The sequence below is a fragment of the Triticum dicoccoides genome, chromosome 2B (assembly GCF_002162155.2).
Source record: "Triticum dicoccoides isolate Atlit2015 ecotype Zavitan chromosome 2B, WEW_v2.0, whole genome shotgun sequence".
NCBI lineage: Eukaryota > Viridiplantae > Streptophyta > Magnoliopsida > Poales > Poaceae > Triticum > Triticum dicoccoides.
The window spans coordinates 74,752,237-74,770,625 of NC_041383.1; the positions used below are offsets into that span (position 1 = coordinate 74,752,237).

Sequence of the window (18,389 nt, forward strand, 5' to 3'; positions counted from 1 at the left end):
CCGGCCGGCTCCTCTCCCGCACGCGCCTCCTCCTCCTCCCCACCAGCGCCTCCCTCTCCTCCTTCCCCGCCGCCACCCGGCCTCCTCCCCACCCGCGCCTCCCTCTCCTCCTTCCACTCCTCCGATCTGGCGCCGCCAAACCCTAACGCCCCGCCCTGGCCCCGGCTCCCACGGCAGGGAAGGAGGAACACCGCCAGCCATCCTCCCCGCCCATCGCCGCCACGCCATCGCTGGCACCTACCCGAGGCGTGGGCGCTGCAGGTCAACCGCGTTGGTGAGATGGGCACCATGCAGTGGTCGCCGGATCCGTTTTGCTACAAGTCTGGGCGCGTCGGATCCGCTGCTCCTCCCGCCCTGCCAGCCACCGTCGTGAGGTCAACTCTGGCCGCCTCCACCACTACCCATTGGCAGGAGCGCACCTCCCCCTCCCCCGCTACTCCTCCTCTATCACGTGTTCATCACCGGGAGGAGCAACGGATCTGCCTGGTGGCGTCGCCGTCGGCTGAAGGAGTGGCAGACCATGGTCCTCGAGTTACTGCACCTCCGGGAAGAGGACGACCTGAGGTGAGCAGCTTCCAATCCGCCATGCGAAGCCACCACTGAGTGCCCTCACCACTTTCCCCATCCCCCCTCTCCTTCTTGCACGGATTTACCAGTTCGTCTGCTCGTGATTTGATATGTTGATTTTGTCATTTGCAGGGGGGTTGGATCCTAAGGGGCAGAGATGCAGTCCTCCAGAGTTGGCGGGAAGAAGAAGATGGGTAAGCTCCTATTTCTCTTCTATGTTGATTTAGCAGACGAAAAAATTAGGAAGAGGACTAGGAAGAGTATCTGCAGATCTATGTTGGTGCTCTTAGTCTCATGATTTATGCTATAACAAGTCTCTCATGTGCATATCCTATGTTAGTGAATCACCTTCTAGCTGCTGATTACTCTTTGTTGTTAATTGGTTTGAGAAAACACTATGTGATCATGGTTCTGATTGTGCACCTTCTTGGCTTAGAAAAATAGAGCAATTTCTGTTTATTCTCAAGTTTGGTTATCTCCATGGGGAGTCCTTGCTGTGTTATGGCTCGACCGTGCAGCCATGCGTCCTCGAGCAGGAGCAACTGATTCCCAAGCTGCCGGTGCTTTGTTCGACAAGGAGCCTATCGCCGTCACCTTGGGTGCAGCCGTCCGGTGGAAGGCGCTCTGCCTTTTTCAGAAGGCGAGGAGGATCGGCGGATCCAGCCCCCCCTCCTCTCCAGGTCTCACCTGCGTTCCATCATCATATTCACCCATGTCTTCTCAACACTCATGCTCCCCCCTTCTCGTTCTCTCTGATCCATGTTTTCTATGTCTTAACATACATGTCTTTGCGTGTGCGTGCAGCAGCTCGGCGGAGACAAAAGAGGAGGTCACCGGGAGATGCCGAAAGATCAAAGGAGGATGGTTAGTGTATGCTGCCTGAGTACTGTCAAATCTGTGTTTTTATACAGTGTTGGTTCCCAACTACTGAAGTTAAAAATTCACTAAGCTTATGGGTACATGGGTACAGTAAGTTAGTGTTAATGTCTGTTACTGGTTATAGAAGTTAGTGGTTCACTGGATATTGGTTACAGTAAAATACCCCTATGTTACAGTAAGTTAATGGTTAACTGAACTACCGAAGATTTGTCTTCGATTGTACATTAAAGTTAGTGTTCTAAATGTTCTCAGTACTGTACTGAATTTGTCACCGACTGTACTGAAGATTTAAAGTAAACTGAATTTAGAATGCATATACATTAGATTCCAAAAATGGTAGTAGCACTTGGTTCTCATATAAAGCCCATAAGAGCAACCAATTTAAAAGTTTAAAGATAATTTGTGAGAATCTACAACATTTTCTGTAGAGATTAAAGGTGAGGCTTAATCTACAACATTATGTGTATATTAATGGTCAGGCTAAATTGCACTCCATTTTCTGAGAAATTTAAACTGGATGCTGGTATTTCTATGGTCCAGTGAATTAGTGCTTTGACTGTATCTCCAATACACTCAACCATTCTCTGTGATTATAGTTTCACCGTATCTCGAACACAAGGACAAATGTATTACTCCAGTATAAATCTCCAAGGATTGTGTGCAAGCAATCTCTAGGATCAATATTGAGTTTATCATATTAGTTAACACTAGGGCCAATATTCAGTTAACAGTGGGATCAATATTCACTTAAGGCAAGTAATGTACATGTGGTTAGCATCATCGTGATCGATGGAGTGGACAATGCCAACGATCATTGTATTATCCTATGCTTTTGTTGGATAAATGAGTGGTGGTGCTGGATATTTCATTTCTTGGATGGTTGTGTCTTGCCCGTGGTATCTTTCTGCAACTGAATTCATGGTGCTGCTGGATGTGTGTATATTTTGTGCTAAATAGTAATTCCTAAATAATTGTTTCTGATATAGAACGATGCCTTTCTTACACAGGTTGTTGATGATTTGTGCTCGTCGGCGGGACGGTGCAAGGTGCAACTCCGACGCGGTTCCTCACCGGTTGGATGGCGTTCAGGCGCAACCCCGGCGCGCACTGAGTACTGCCTCGGCTACAACCTCTCTCGGTGAGGTCCATCTTCCTCCTGCTCCTCTATTTCAGCTACTATATGGGACATGGCCATGGCTATATTGATGTGGCGCTCGTCTGGTTGATGCTCCCCTACTCATGCATCAGTTCCTACTTGAGCTCTATAGTTGTGGATCCATGCCATTTTAGGGTTTCTAGGCTTCTGTTCATGTTTAGTTGCTATCATAGGAAGTTCATGTGATGCTCTGGTTTACATGTGGATGCCCTGGTCCTATAGCTATGCTCCTGGATTTGCTAGATTGATCAGTGGCGTTCATGCTAGGGCGATGATGATTAATCGTGGCTGAAATAAGTGTGCCTTTGAGCAATCGTGGCACCTGTGCATATCAGGTTGGACCCTCCCTCTTGTCTCTAGAATCCTTTTTGATCCTGTGATACTTGTTGTTGTCCTTGGATGGTCATTCTTGTTGAGTGATAACCAGGGCAGCTCCACTGTATAAACAGATTGATCTGGTGATAAGAGATGATGGGGGTAGGTTATATGATCGAGGAAAGGTGAATCTGAGCCCACTATGCAATGAACCCTGAATCCTCATAGCTCAGCGACTCTGGGCCGTTCGATCGAAAGCCCCTCGTGATACCGACCATCCGATCTCGAGCCCGATCGCCGTGAGCCATCCAATTTTGACCCCGATCGACCTGGGCCGTTGGATAAAATTCCAGTTGCAGCAAAATGTAAATATCGTGCCCCCACCAGGGCATCTGGGTCATTTCTCTTAGGGGGGGGGGGGTATAAAATGACCGCGTCTTCTTGCGATGAAAATCTAGCCGCCTCCTCTCTCACTCGCTCCTACAACTGCCTCCCTCCCTCCCTCCCACACAGGTGGCTCCCACCAACCATGGTGACGGCGGCAGTGGCCACGGAGGAGGGCGGAAGAACAACGGCCCCGGCGATGGTGTCCGTGGCGGCTATGCAATTAACTCTGAACCATTTTTATTTGTATTTAAAGGTGTTGCTTATTTATGCTCAAGTGGTGTTCGTGCTAGGGCGATGATGATTACCTTGGCTGGAATTAGTGTGCCTTTGAGCAATGGAGGCACCTGTGTGTATCAAGTTGGATCCTCCCTCTTGTCTCTAGAATCCTTTTTGATCCTGTGATGCTTGTTGTTGTCCTTGGATGGTCATTCTTGTTGAGTGATAACCAGGGCAGCTCTACTGTATAAGCAGATTGATCTGGTGATAAGAGATGACGGGGGTAGGTTATATGATCGAGGAAAGGTGAATCTGAGCCCACTGTGCAGTGAAACCTGAACATTTTTATTTGTATCCAAAGTTGTTACATATTTTGTGTTACTGTCTTGGCGCGAGGGTGCCGGTCCCAACATTTTACTGTCCAGGATTTAGCTTGTATTGTCGTTTCTGAAAGACCGTAACACAAAAAGGTCTTATCCAACTCCATAATTTTACTGTATGAGACAACCTGTATAATTTTCAGTTTGTAGAGCTCTGTGGTGCCCTGTTTTTCTGTTGTTATATTTTTCTATTGCTGGTCAGATCCATGTTGTCCTGAATTGTGAAGTACAACTACAAGTCCAAACCTGGACATTTTTAGAAATCTGACATTTTTAGAACCTGAACATTCTCAGTTAGTGGCTCAAAACTGCTCCACTAGAGTAGACATTTAACTTAATCAATTAACCATCTATTCAAATACTCCTATTAATTCCATCTGAGGAGTAGACATTTAACATAAGGTAGCCCCATTTTAATTTAAATGTAGTCTATTTTTGTTGTAATAGCCCATTAGAGTGACTTTTCGTTCATGAGCGGATCCTTTTCTTAATGTGTTTGATTCGAGGCGCCTCCTCCCGGGCTCTCTCGTAAGTGAACTGTAGCGACAGCGTGTGCATGGGGGTCAAGCACGATAGCGCTGATGGGTGCCGTCTCCGTCGACTGGAGAACCGCAGGTCGCGGCTCACGCCGCTGCTCTACTGGGGTCATCAGCTTTTGTACTCGTGTTGCGCGTGCACTCAAGTACTTCATCCCAGGTTCATATGTCACAGATGTCCATGCACACAGCTCTGACCCCCTTTTTTTGCTGCTCCATATAGTGAACCAACAGAGTCGTGGATGCAGTGTGAGCGGTAAGCCAGAGCTGCAATTCGTTGAACATGGGGTGCTATTGTGATGATCTCATGCCTCACGCTCTATGTGTGTATCTCTCTGTCCTGTTCCCTTTTTGCTATTCATTCATGCCTGTTAGAATTACTAAGTTTTTTCTTGGTTTTGTAGTTGTGTGTTGCTATTAAGAATGATTACCCTTTTTTGTCAGAAAAGAACAATTACCCTGATTAGTTAGGATTTAAATGTCACCAGTGGATTGCTGTTAAGAATCATTGGACGGACTATTTAAGTTCCACTCATAAGTGTTTACCGTTTATGAATTGAATTCTCTTTTCGGACAATATATAAACTTTTGTGCATATTAATGCAGGTATTAGTAGTCCATTTCCTTTCTGAATATGAGCTTTGCTATGGATCTTGGGAGCAGGTCATCCTTGGTTTGCTTCCAGACCAGCACGTTTACCATCAGGCGACAAACTTGGATTGGCGCTGTTGTTGCACGTGCATAATTTATTCTCTACTATCTGCTAGCCTGTGATTATTTGATATGCGCATATGTCACTGGTGGTACATGTGGTACTTTGCGACCTACTTGATTTTCCTTTTGGATGCACATATTCTTTATCTTCTTGAGCTACACTTTTTGGGATGATCTGTGATTAATCCATGTTGAAATGAGAAAGTACGTCATCTGTCTCTCTATATGATTATTTCACATCAAGAGTAATAGTATATATGTGCTGGTACTTAGTTTGTGCAAAAGCAGCTACATACGGCTATTTGTTGTAATGGCATCAAGATTGACTTTGTGGTAAGAAACGCCTTACTTTATATGGATAAGATTTAGTACTTAGATATATGGGCCAAATGTCTATGCTCATGTGTGCAATCTGATAGATGGACTAAAAACTTAAGTATATTTGAGTGCTGAGGATTTTTCCTTTTGTTCAGCTAAAATTATTTGGCGGCCATATCTTCCCACATCGCTTTGCTTCTATTGTATATCCATTGGGTTTTGTACAAAACCTTTGTTATACTAGATGCTATTAATAAATAAGTTCTCGCTGATTCGCAGAGAGGTACCCACCATTGAGGCTTCTGGGAAACACTGCTCCGACCGGCTGGAGGTGTCGCCGTCGATGAAAGAGCGCCATGGAGAGGAGAGCTTTCGCCACTTCCTCCACCACGACATTTCAAAGCAGTTGTTGCCTCCCCATCGCTCAGTAGCATGATCAGCGGTGGAAGCAGGACCATGCCGTCTTGGACCAGGTCGCGTCCCCAGAAGTGGACAATGAAGGCCTTTGACAGGTGTGCTCTCTCTCTCTCTCCACCGCTGCTGGATCCAAGTCGCTTGACAAAATGTCGGTGTGTGACACTTCCTCAGATTGTTTTATTTCGTTCTTCATGAGCCCATTAATAAATCTCATGTATAGCACCCCCTGACAGCTATGTTTCCATGAAATGCAAACTGCGGCGGATGACCACACTCCCCCATAGAGACAAGGTATATTCTAAAATATGTGTATGGATCTTGGGTGGTGATTACTCAAGAAGGATAACTCATTTTTTTGTTGTCTAAACAAGTTGACAGCGAACACGCTAGGACCGAATTTACATACACTGCACGCAAAGATTTATTTGGAAACGGTCAACATGGCCAATCAGAAGGAAGGATACATCAGTCTGCGAAATCATTTTGCAATATATCTATGTCCCATGTGTAGTAGCCATCACCAATTCTATTTGTGATCGACAGCTTTCAAATCTCTCTCTATATATAGGGGTCTGACTGAGTCAAATATAATGGTACATCGAGCTAGCTATCTAAGTTACTATCTTATCTAAGATGTAATTGATGCTTTCTTTTGCCCAGTAGTATGTATTTTAATGGATTAACTACCGTGTTAGTCATGTTTCAATGGATTAACTACCGTGTTAGTCATGTTTCAATGGATTAACTATTGTGTTTGTCATGTAAAACTATGTGTCCTATGACATGTGACTTTCTATGCACGTGTAATCTCACTGCCACTGGCTCTACTCTTCTACACTGAACTTCATGTCCTGTTGCTCTTGAACAAGCTAAAATACTTCTGTTTTATCATGGGCATGAAATCAAATTATTGTATTATGAAACATGCTAAGCTTGTCCAATAATTACAGCACGCCTGGCACACACGCTTAGGCACAACTGTTAGGACCTGGCTCTGAGCGCCATGGCACTCTCAATGATAATAAATTTAATGACATACGCTTAACGTGAATTACTACTACTTAGCATTACCTGCTTGATCAAAACGTTGACACCGGCACCCTTGCGCCAAGGCGCGATTCCGATCTAGTGCAATGTGACTAGAATGGAGTTAGGGTCATGGCTTCAGGTCAACAACACACGTCTTAGCTCTACGTGATACAAGGCCCCGACACAGACTGCAAATACACTTTGAAAATACCAAACTGTTGAATCATGAGAAATTCATAGTATATGTGATTCTGTAGATTGTATTTATACGTATGTGAAGCTTTTTGCAAAATGAAGCAGAAAGAAAATAAAAGAGCTTCTTGTTTAGCTTAACAGAGAAAGACTAAAATACATTTTGTTTCTATCACAAGAATGGATGCAAGTGTCTTGTGCATTGGATTCCAAGGGGAAGTCACATCCAGAAAAAAAACAAGAATCAATTATAATAACATGTTCCTACAAAGTAAGCAATCAAAGTATACTTCAATGGTTGTGCAAAGTCAATAACAAAGAAATAAAGTATGCTAAATGTTTGCTCTGATTTATATGATGACAGTGCTTCTTGAAACTTAAGACCATTTTGTAACGTTTTGGACAAGCTTGTACCCAAGTGCAGTATTTGGTTTACTGTTTGCCTCAGTGTACCCAACTTTTCTAGTGGACCAAATGCCTAGCAACACCATGTAATATAGGAAGGAAAGAAAAGTGAGTATACGGCATAATGTTGGCATTTTTCATATGGTGAAGTTCTGATTTTGTACTTAATCTAAAACATTAGTGCTATGTTTTACTTTGTTGGTAACCTGCCCATTTGTAAGCATCCTGCCCTTCTCAGTTTCAGAGGAACTTAATAATACCATCTCTCATTATTTTTGTCCCTCGTTATTTTATATCATATGAAAGTTGTTTACACATCGGTATCTTTTTGCAGAAAGGACTGCATACATTGGACACTTGGCTGGAGGTTTAATTCATCTGACATTGTCTTAACTAACTGTGAGTGAGTTTACATTAATCTATCATTACAAAATGATTTATTCTGTTCTTCCAATCTGCATGCTTTGTGACCTTACAACTTCTCCAAGATGGCAATATATCTGCTTATGACTATTCTAATTGTTCTCATGGTTGCTTTCCCTTTCGACGACTCATATGCATGATATGTCTTATCCTTAAACTTCTTATATCACATTTTGTTTTAAACCTCCCCACAATACAAAACAATAGTTACTTTAAACCATATGCAAGCCCATTCTACATGAAATGTTTTGGTTTTATCACATTACATTGTCCACCGATGAATAGAACCTATACAGACTGCTGTATGAATATCATCACCTTTTTTAAAGTTGATTGCCTTCAGTGGTATGTACTACTATTTTCATTGACATATAACAATGGATAGAATGTGCACAGTTGTGTTTCTATAGTTATTTGCCCTTCATAATTTTGTTCTACCTGCTTAATGATTGTCATTCAGAATTTAGATGTTTTTTGGATGAAAAATGATGTTTCATTCTTTTAGTAGTCCACTGGATAGTCCAAAATCTCTTTTACATAGTTAAGTATTTGTTGGTAACTCAGAAGTGGTTGTTCATAACTAACTGTGCATGCATGTTTAGTTATGTACCTCGAGCTTTATTGTAGTCTACAAGAAGTTTCCTACTGTTCCACTCCTCATTTCATTGGTTACCGCTGATGGCAGTAGCATGTTAGGCTTCCAGCTCTATAAATTATAGAGTAATGATGCATGGTAGATCGGCAAACTAGGTCCATCCCTCTCTCTCGATTGTGAGATTTTTTCCAAGTTATAGTTGCTCTGCTATAGGTTGCTCTCCAACGAAATGCTCTGTTTCAGTTTAGTTAGAACACTAGCTCGTGTACTCCAGGAGCCAAACCACACACACATACACAAAGATGTCGATGACTGCACATGGTCGAGCTGGACGGAACAACGATTCCTTGGTCGCTTGCCGTGGTCGCGGGTGGCCTCCTCCATTGTTCCCCATTCGATCTGGCGCTTGCATGGTATTTCGAAGAACTCTTTTAATGGGGCATTGTATGATGTGCTATGGAAGTAAATGATTAAGTTTGAGGCCTCCCCTTGTATCTAGGAAAAAAATCATTGTTATGCATTATTCTTAGTGGCAATGCTTCTGCAAATCAGCTTATTCTAGATGCCGGTGTCGTGATGGTGGTTCACCCCTTACATGTTGGATAATTCTATATTTTCTAGAAAGAATAAAAAGATTTTATGGATATGTTTAGCTACTACTCCCTCCGTAAACTTATATTAGTTTACGGAGTATAAATTAATCTTGAGTTTGCTGAGGTACTCTCTTAATCTATTAATTGTATTGTTGGTCTAGAGGAAGCTGCCAAGCCAGGCACAAGCAGAGAGCTCCGTATCATTGATCCATAAGAAGCTGGTAATGGAAAATCTCAGTGGTGCGCCATTTGAGGTATTATCGACCAACACATATGTCTAGCATTGTACATATCCCTTTTCTCTAATAAGAAATGGTCTTTCCTTCGGAGAGAGACGTGTGCAAGTCGGCTCATTAAGAAACTAGAATTTCTGGAATGGCAGAAAACATAAATTTGTTTGACATATAATTTCTTATTTATTTCTACATGCACAATCTCATATTCCAAGTTTTTATGTCGTATTTCAAGCTTGTAACGATATGTACATCTGAAACTTTTTTTTGGGATATACTCCCAGACTTCTTAAATTGGTGCACACCTTTTCCTTGAACCATGTACACCTTCTTGCAGCAAATGTCTGTTTTCTATTTCCTCCTTCCTTTATCCTAGGAAAAAGATAAAACATTCTGTCTCTGTGCTAATATTAGCGCACCCTTTTTTAGTCCGGGCTCTGTGCTAATAATGCTAGATTTAAGTATACTGATGTTTGCTTAGCGCCTTGTTGGCGTTTGTGGATTAGACAATGCATCATTCTAGAAGGTATACATCTCTGTTCATTTTTAGGGTTGCTACTATTTTTTTGTTATACCTCTGTTCGATCCTCATAACAGTCTTTATTTGCTGCTTGCATTTAGGAAATGGAATGAAATTAGCTCACTGCTATTATTACATTAAAAAAATTGCTACTGCAGATATGTGTGTTGATTAGAAGCAGTCCTTTTTGGGACAAAAATCAGTCATATTTCGTTTGTCTTTTAATATTTTTCCCATTACGAAGAAATACTGAGTTGCTGGTTACTTTCTTGTGCTGACAGTATGATATGCCACATTCATCTATAGGTATATCAGCATCAAATGGAGAAAGAAAGCATCCAAAATGTTATTCAGAAAAACAAGTGAACCAAGTACCTGGAGTGATCTTTTGCTTTCTTTTCGATACTTAAAATGGCGAAATACATTGATTCTAGAAGGTCAGATCTCCGTCGACGTTGCCCAGCCTGTTGGCTTCATGTGACAAGGCGGGCGAATCCACTCCTATGCCGCCATCGGGTCATGATTGCCCTTCTGCAGGTCAGCCAGTTAATTCCGCATACCTTTCCGCACTTGATTCAATCTTTGTAGGTTTGTTGTATTTTCAATTCCTTCATGGATCTGCCATTTCTGAGTTTGTATTTCAGCCGCGAACATTTTGAGTATTCATCTTTGATATATGCATTACTTTTCTGTGCATGTTAGAAATGCGGTTGCCATGGACTACTCTGTAGGAGATCTTCCTGATATGATGGAAGACACAAGCAGCCGCTAGGAAGGACATCTGGAAAAAAGGGCGCGCTATTAGTTGCCACCTCTTCTATTTCATAACTGCTACTAGGCCTATCAAGGTGATTTCGTCTTACTGTACATATAATGCACTTTCTTCGCATCGTGTCATCATTCCTATTGGTCTACATTATGCCTGAGACTTTAGTTGTCTATGCAGAGTTGTAGTTCAAGCTGTGTTTGATTATGCCCCATATACGTTCCTGTATGTTGTGATGAAGGTGCATATGCATTTTTCTAATTTTGTGCATTGATAGGATGAGGGTCTAGGACACAGAATATTAAATCCACGGTCAGCTATCAGCAAGGATTGTGTATTTTGTTTTCGTCGACAATGCTGAATATGCATTTGAGTGGCAATGATGATATAGTTCAGAGAGACAATTTGATCACTTTTATTGTCTGGCCGTGTACTATTATTTACTTTCTTTATCTCCTTCTGTTGGGACTAATAATGTTTTGCTTAATTAAACATCATGTAGATCTTCTTGTTTTCACAAATAATCCAGGTTTCTATGCTGTTTCAATCGTCCTTAGTTGATCTATCTGATTTCTGATTATAGACTATCTCTGATTATAAGTGATTTTGGTGTTGTTTGTAGTTGGCACTTCTCATTTCAGAAATCAGTAGTGATCCTGGTAGCCAACCATGTGAGTTTAGCGAGAACAAACGAAGGAGGAAAAAGCTCAAGACATGTTTAGCAGCTTCTGCTAAGTAAGTCTCCCTAGAACCTTCAGCTCCAAATAAAACAAAAATTCAAGAGTATGTTCTTCACACATGAAATAGATAAATGCTGGCATGCTTGCTGCATTTGATCAGATTGCGGCTCAAGAAGTTAAAGGACATGCCTGTGCCTGGTATGGGGGCTCAAGTCTGAGCTTTTGTTTGGCTTTAGGTGCAAGAATGCAGCGTCGTCGGTGAGGCTGTATCGTATTCTGTTTAGTGGCTACGGCAAGAAGCGCAAGAGGGAGCCCGATGATCTCGGCGACGACGACGGTGGACAGCGCGCGGCCACCCGGCAAGCGATTCCCGATGAGCATATGCCAACGTCGCACTCGCACTCATCTCTTTTCCCTCAAGAACAGGATCGCTACGGTGCTGCGGCGATTTACGGGAATCAATGGCCACTGCCCACTGGTGACGTCCTCAGATCAAAACTACGTGGGCGTGAACGCGACAATAGAAGATCATCATTTGCTGAGTTCTTCCCAAGACTTGGGTTGCTCGTGGTTCTTGCCAGGCAGAGACCTCGGAGAAGGGTCGGCCGCGTCGACATCAGATCAAGAGATTCAAGACGCCCCAGCTGGCGTGTTGCATGAGTTATGGTGGTGTTGCGCTGGTGGTTGGAACGCTACCGTCCTCCGTCGCAATGGACGACGAGTCCTCCTTAGATATCGAGCTGCCAGAGAACGTCAACTTCGACGAGTTCTTTGCCTTTGACGAGGTGTGCGGTTTGGAGGGCCACATCGACGGTCAGTTCTCCGGTGCCGGCATGCATACACAATTGTCCGGGATGCAGCATGAGTTGCTAAATTGCTGAAGTTAGCATGCATGCGCAATTGTCCAGGACACACGCGGTAGCATGATTTGCTGATCGGCACCGTGTGCATATATCACTTTGTAGTGTATCCAGATTAGACGACCCTTGTTTGTAATGCTATGCAGAAGGCCTGATCTGATGTGACAGCTTGTAATAATTGATGAATTTGATTATAGAATTTTACAACCAGTATCTGGTTTGAACTTAATCTGATGACAAGTTGAAATTAATCCCTCAACCAAGCAAATTTTTCGGTTACATACTTCCATCGATATTCTCTTCTAGTTTATCTTGCGATCGTGCATCGGTGTCGGTACCCGAAACATCAAGTATGTGATGTGCACCCTGCATGTTCACGAGCAAGTATTGCTCACACCTTACAATCTACTCCCTTCGTTTCTAAATATAAGTCTTTGTAGAGATTTCACTATGAACTACATACGGAGCAAAACATGAATCTACACTCTAAAATGCATCTATATATATTTGTATGTTTTGCTCGGTATGTGATCCATAGTGAAATCTCTACGAAGACTTGTATTTAGGAACGGAGAGAATAGTAGTTAAGCTCTCGGCTGGATTACTCAACTAGCTTGAGAAAATATATGAATATGCATGTCTAACATCCAACTTGCGAATACTATGTAATCAAAATATTAATGTTAGGCATCCATCAAACCCTAGCTACTAATTGAATAATAAACCTAGTCTCTTTTTACCCACGCGCTCATGCTTACCCGCTACCTCCCATGTCCTCTCCAGCATGGCCACGTAGGCGAAGACTCCTTTCTCGTTTAGTCTTTGTAGTTTAGGGTAGACTTGATGTCTTTATTTGAGGTTTTGCTCTGTCTATTTTCCCGTTCAAATACAAGAATCATGCGGATACTATTCTCAGGCTACGACGGCAGGCTTGCGAAGCCAATGTCATGTTGATAAGAGATGTCCGGTCCCATGAGATAATCTTCAAGAAAACAGTTTTGTCACCAACAATTTGTGTGCACTGATAAAACAATGAAGGGAGTACCTAGAACTCATTTAGATGAGATATAATTTAGCCTCATTCACTTTGAAAATAAAAACAAATACAACTTACGTTAGCACACACGCATCTTGTAGCATCACATCCAATGACTATAAAAGATGAATGAGACCAAATTATATCTCATCTAGATGAGTTCTAGCAAAACTGAACAATGAATTTCAAATTTGCATTTACTAGTACATGTTTTTTCTAGCAAAATTTACTACATGATATAGTAGTGGCAATAGAAAGATAGCGGGGTACAAGCGGGAGAGCATTGTCATCCATGATTTAAAAGCCCAAACCGGTGTCTAATAAAGTGCAATGCCACTGCACAAATATTCAAGAATTAATTCTATGAAAAATCTAACCTTGACTGCTCAATGTGAGCTTGCACGTTGAATTGTTTAGTTCCTCTTCTGCATCCTAGACATGGAAATTAGCCCATACACTACTAGAAAAAGGGTTATAGATGATATGACCACTAATGGCGCACCAGACATGTGGTGCGCCACTACTATATAGCAGTGGCGCACCATGTGTCGGTGTGCCATTAGTGTGATAGACACTAATGGTGCACCAGACACACGGTGCGCCACTAGTAATAATTTTTTTTATTTTCTTAAAAATACTAATAGCGCACCAGGGCACAGTGCGTCATTACTAGTTTTAACTAGTAATGGCGCCCCAGCCACACAATGCGCCACTATTATCATTTTTTTGCAAAACTACTAATGGCGCACCACCATTAGTAACCAGGGTTACTAATGGCGCATTTGTAGGTGGTGCGCCATTAGTAACCTGGGACCAGCTAGATATTTTGGACAGCCACACCTACACACTCACTTTCCCCACTTCATTCTCTCCACCTCCTCCTCCAAGCTTGTCTCGGCTGCCTCCTCCTCACCTCATTTGCACCATAGATTCATCCAAATTAAGTGGTTAAATTGCCTTTTTTGATAGGTAAGTAAGGGGAAAGCTATCTTTATGTTGTAGATCTACTTTTTTTCTCCCTCCAACATCGTGCACATGCACTTTTTATGGCCTAGCTAGATCTATATATGTTTGTGGTATTGCATATGTTTGTGGTGTTGCATATATGTTTGTGTTTGCAGGTACCGGTATTTGAAATGCGATAGTTGCCAATATTTTGCCGGAATGTTGATTCATTTCCGTTTCACAAGAATTTTGGCACTATGCATTCTTTTTGGTCCTATTTTTAGGTAAAGTCATGCCAAATTTTTTCTTGGTTCTAAAATATCGTTTTGCTCTACCCCGCAGGCGACCATGGTCCACACGATGACTGAAGGCATCGTGAATAGGTTTTTGAGCTCCGCGAAGGCCGAGATGCTTCAAAAGAACGAGACGGAGATAAGATGTTTGTGTCAAAGATGCAAGCTGAGGAGCCTTATGGACCCGGATTCCGTACAGGTGCGGGACCACCTGCTCTTGCGTGGTTTCATGGATGGCTATCGGTGGAAAGGTGATGAAGATGATTATGAAGTCTTCCATGGGGGCCGGGAAAGAAATGAGGAAGGGCAGCAAGACAACCGCGGCGAGGGCGGGCGAGAAGACGAAGAATCTCCAGGACATGATCACGAAGTAGATGCAGTACACAGTCATCATGTAGAAGATGCTGGACATGATGATGAGGAAGATGCCGGAGCAGACGAAGGGCATGATCATGAAGATGAAGATGCCGGAGCAGACGACGATGGACCATTGATGTGCCGGGTGCAGTATCCTCATATTCAAGAGCTGCTTCTCAAGCAGACGGATAACGCAAGAGCTGCCGCCCGAGAGAAAGCCAAGCTGGATCAACTGGAGATAGACGCGGTTACTCCATTGTATGAAGGATGCATGCCCGAGGATACCCTCCTGAAAGTAACGCTCATGGCTCTGGAGATGAAGGTAAAACATAAAATGACCGACGCATGCTTCGACGAGAACATGTCATTCTGGCACGAACGTATTCCCAAGGGGAACAAGTGCCCGACCAGTTTCAAGGAGGCGAATAAAATCGTGTGTCCTCTAGATTTACCGCATGTGAAATACCATGTGTGCATGAACAAGTGCATCATTTATGCAGAGTCTACCATATGTCCGGTGTGCGGCGTCACTCGATACAAGATGAGGAAGGAAACTCCTTGAAAAGTGGTGTGGTACTTTCCGATCACTCCTCGTCTGCAGGGGTATTTCGCGGACCCTGAGGTAGCAAAGCTCCTGCGTTGGCACGCGGATAGGGAGGAGAAGAAGCGAGAAGATGACGCAAATGATCCGGAGATAAATAAAAAATACAAGATGCTGAGTCACCCTAAGGATGGGAGCCAGTGGCAAGCGTTGAACTTCGAACACCCAGAATTTAAGAAGGATCCAAGGAACATCGTGCTGGGCGCGAGCACCGATGGAGTCAATCCGTTTGGCAGCCAGAGAAGCACACATAGCACCTGGCCTGTGTTTGTGTGGATGTACAACCTTCCCCCCTGGTTGTGCATGAAGAGGAAGTACATTCACATGAGTATGCTAATTGAAGGGCCGAAACAACCAGGGAATGACATCAATCTGTATCCGGGGCTGCTGAAAGAGGACCTAGACACGCCGTGGAAAATGCCAGCCAATACGTGGGACGCCGCAGAGAAAAAATATTTCCCTATGAGAGTCGCACTGCTCATGATGGTGCACGACTATCTCGGTTACGGATATGTCGCGGGGCAGGTGGTCCACGGATTTTCTAGATGCGTCAGGTGCATGGATGACACAACGTATCGCCAGCTAGATAGAGATCCCGGGTCTTCGAAAACTGTGTTCATGGGACATCGAAGGTGGCTTCGCAATGATGACTCATGGAGGAAACGCAAGGATCTGTTCGATGGTGAAATCGAACCCCGAAGACGCCCGCGTACAAGGAGCAGCGAGGAAATAGACGAGCTATTAAAAAATTGGAAAGAATGCCCATTGCCGGGAAAGAAGCAAAAGGCGCCAGAGCCGGGAAAGAAGCGAAAGGCGCCAGAGCCGCTGCTGAAGGTATGGAAAAGAAGGTCTGTTTTCTGAGACTTGCCGTACTGGAAGATCTATCATGTGCCTCACAGCCTTGATGTCATGCATATCACGAAGAACGTGTGCAAGAGTCTGCTTGGTACCCTGCTCAACATGCCAGAGAGGACAAAAGATGGGTCGAAAGCAAGGGCAGACTTGAAATCAATGGGCATCAGGGAGGAGCTTCATGCTAATGATGATGATGATGATGAGGCGAAGCAGGACACGAAAAGTAGTCGCAAAGGCAAAAAGGCCAAGAAGACCGGAAATGACTTCCCTCCCGCGTGCTTCACTCTAAGTCAGGAGGAGATCGATCAGTTTTTCACCTGCCTCGTAGGAGTAAAACTTCCTTACGATTACGCGGGGAAGATAAGCAGATACCTAGACTCAGCGAAGCAGAAGTTCAGCGTGATGAAGTCTCATGACTGTCACGTGCTGATGACGCAGATACTTCTAGTTGCAACCGTGGGATCATGGACGCGCACGTCCGTGAAACATTATTTGGCCTATGCAACTTTTTTGACATTATCTCTCAGAAGTCGGTTGGCGTGAGGAAACTCAGAAGGCTGCAGGAAGAGATCGTGGTGATACTATGCGAGCTTGAGATGTACTTCCTGCCGGCATTCTTCGATGTTATGGTGCATCTGCTGGTCCATATCGTGGAGGATATCATCAAACTTGGGCCGGCATTCCTGCACAGCATGATGCCGTTCGAAAGGATGAATGGTGTCATCAAAGGATACATTCGCAACATGTCACGTCCAGAGGGAAGCATAGCCAGGGGCTTTCTGACCGAAGAGTGCATCTCCTACTGCACGAATTATCTAGGCATCGAGAACACCGTTGGTCTGCCCGTCAACAGGCACCTCAGCAGGCTCGCTGGTTGGGGTCACCGCGACGGTCGCCGCGAAATGCATGTCGACTTCGCGGGTCGACTCGCCGACTTTGAAAGAGCAAACCTAGTCGCGCTACAGCACATAGACGTGGTCGATCCTTGGGTGGTAGAGCACAAAACCTTTATTGAGAAGACGTACAATGACCAGGGCCAACAGAGGACGGACGGAGATATAATCAAAGAGCACAAATCATGTTTCACGCGTTGATTCAAGCAGAAGCTTCTGTCATACCCTTTACATGAGGATTCTTCCGCGGAAGAACAACTCATATTTGCCTTGTCACAGGGCACCGAGCACAACCTGATGACATATGAGGCGTACGATATCAACGGCTACACATTCTACACCGAGGGAAAGGACATGAAGAGCGATGGTTATCAGAACTCTGGGGTAACGATGGAATCCTACACCGGTAACAACAAGGACAGATACTACGGAAGGATCGAGGAGATCTGGGAGCTAAGCTACGCTAGAGAGAAGGTCTTGATGTTCCGTGTCAGATGGGCCAAGAGCGTCATAAAAGAAGACCGGTATTTCACCACCATGGTTATACCCGAATCCAAATCCAAGACCGCGAGCGCAAACGTCACCGCGAAAAATGAGCCATGGTTACTGGCTTCCGAAGTGGACCAATGCTTCTTCATTACCGACCCGTCAAAGCCCAGTCGTGTTGTCATGAGGAGAGGCAAAAGGAAGATCATCGGAATGGATGGAGTCGCCAATGAGCAAGGCTTCGACAAGTACGGCGACCCGAAGATGGAACATGACGACGACGATGAAGTATCAGGATACACCACAAGAAGAAGCAGGACCACCCTACCTGCAGGACGTCCATTCAAGAGAAGAACTCCATTTACGAAAAAAAGGGCAAGAAGATTGTGAACAGATAGCTAGCTAAGATCGATTGTATTTAAATTGTAGCCTTCATTTCTCGATTGTATTTCATGGGCACTTTTTGAACTCATGAATATTTTTAAATTTCATGGGCACTTTCTGAATTCATGAATATTTTTTCAAATTTGATGATATTTTTCATATTCACTATTAAAAAATATTGAATATTCATGAGGACACTCGATCTCGATCCCCCTCCATCTCGATCGCTATCCCACCTCGCCAGATCCCCCTCACCGTCGAGCACCCCCCGCACCCTCTCCCCCGCTACACCACCGCCGCCGACCCACCGCACCGTCCCCCGCTCCACCGCCGCCGCTGACCCCCCGCACCCTTCCCC

The 18,389-nt window shown here is 44.0% G+C and overlaps 2 long non-coding RNA genes across 2 annotated transcripts in view; both read left to right on the plus strand.

Moving 5' to 3' along the window:
• LOC119367176 overlaps positions 1 to 9,356 on the plus strand; it is a 10,087-nt gene extending 731 nt beyond the window's left edge. Inside the window, exons 2-3 of the long non-coding RNA XR_005176219.1 lie at positions 7,846 to 7,910; positions 9,284 to 9,356. This is a non-coding gene — a long non-coding RNA (uncharacterized LOC119367176). The remainder of the gene's footprint in view (positions 1 to 7,845; positions 7,911 to 9,283) is intronic.
• On the plus strand, positions 1,127 to 2,570 carry LOC119367175. Its single transcript, XR_005176218.1, has 3 exons — positions 1,127 to 1,247; positions 1,372 to 1,431; positions 2,454 to 2,570. It is a non-coding gene; the product is annotated as an uncharacterized LOC119367175 (long non-coding RNA).
• Positions 9,357 to 18,389: the final 9,033 nt, after the last annotated feature.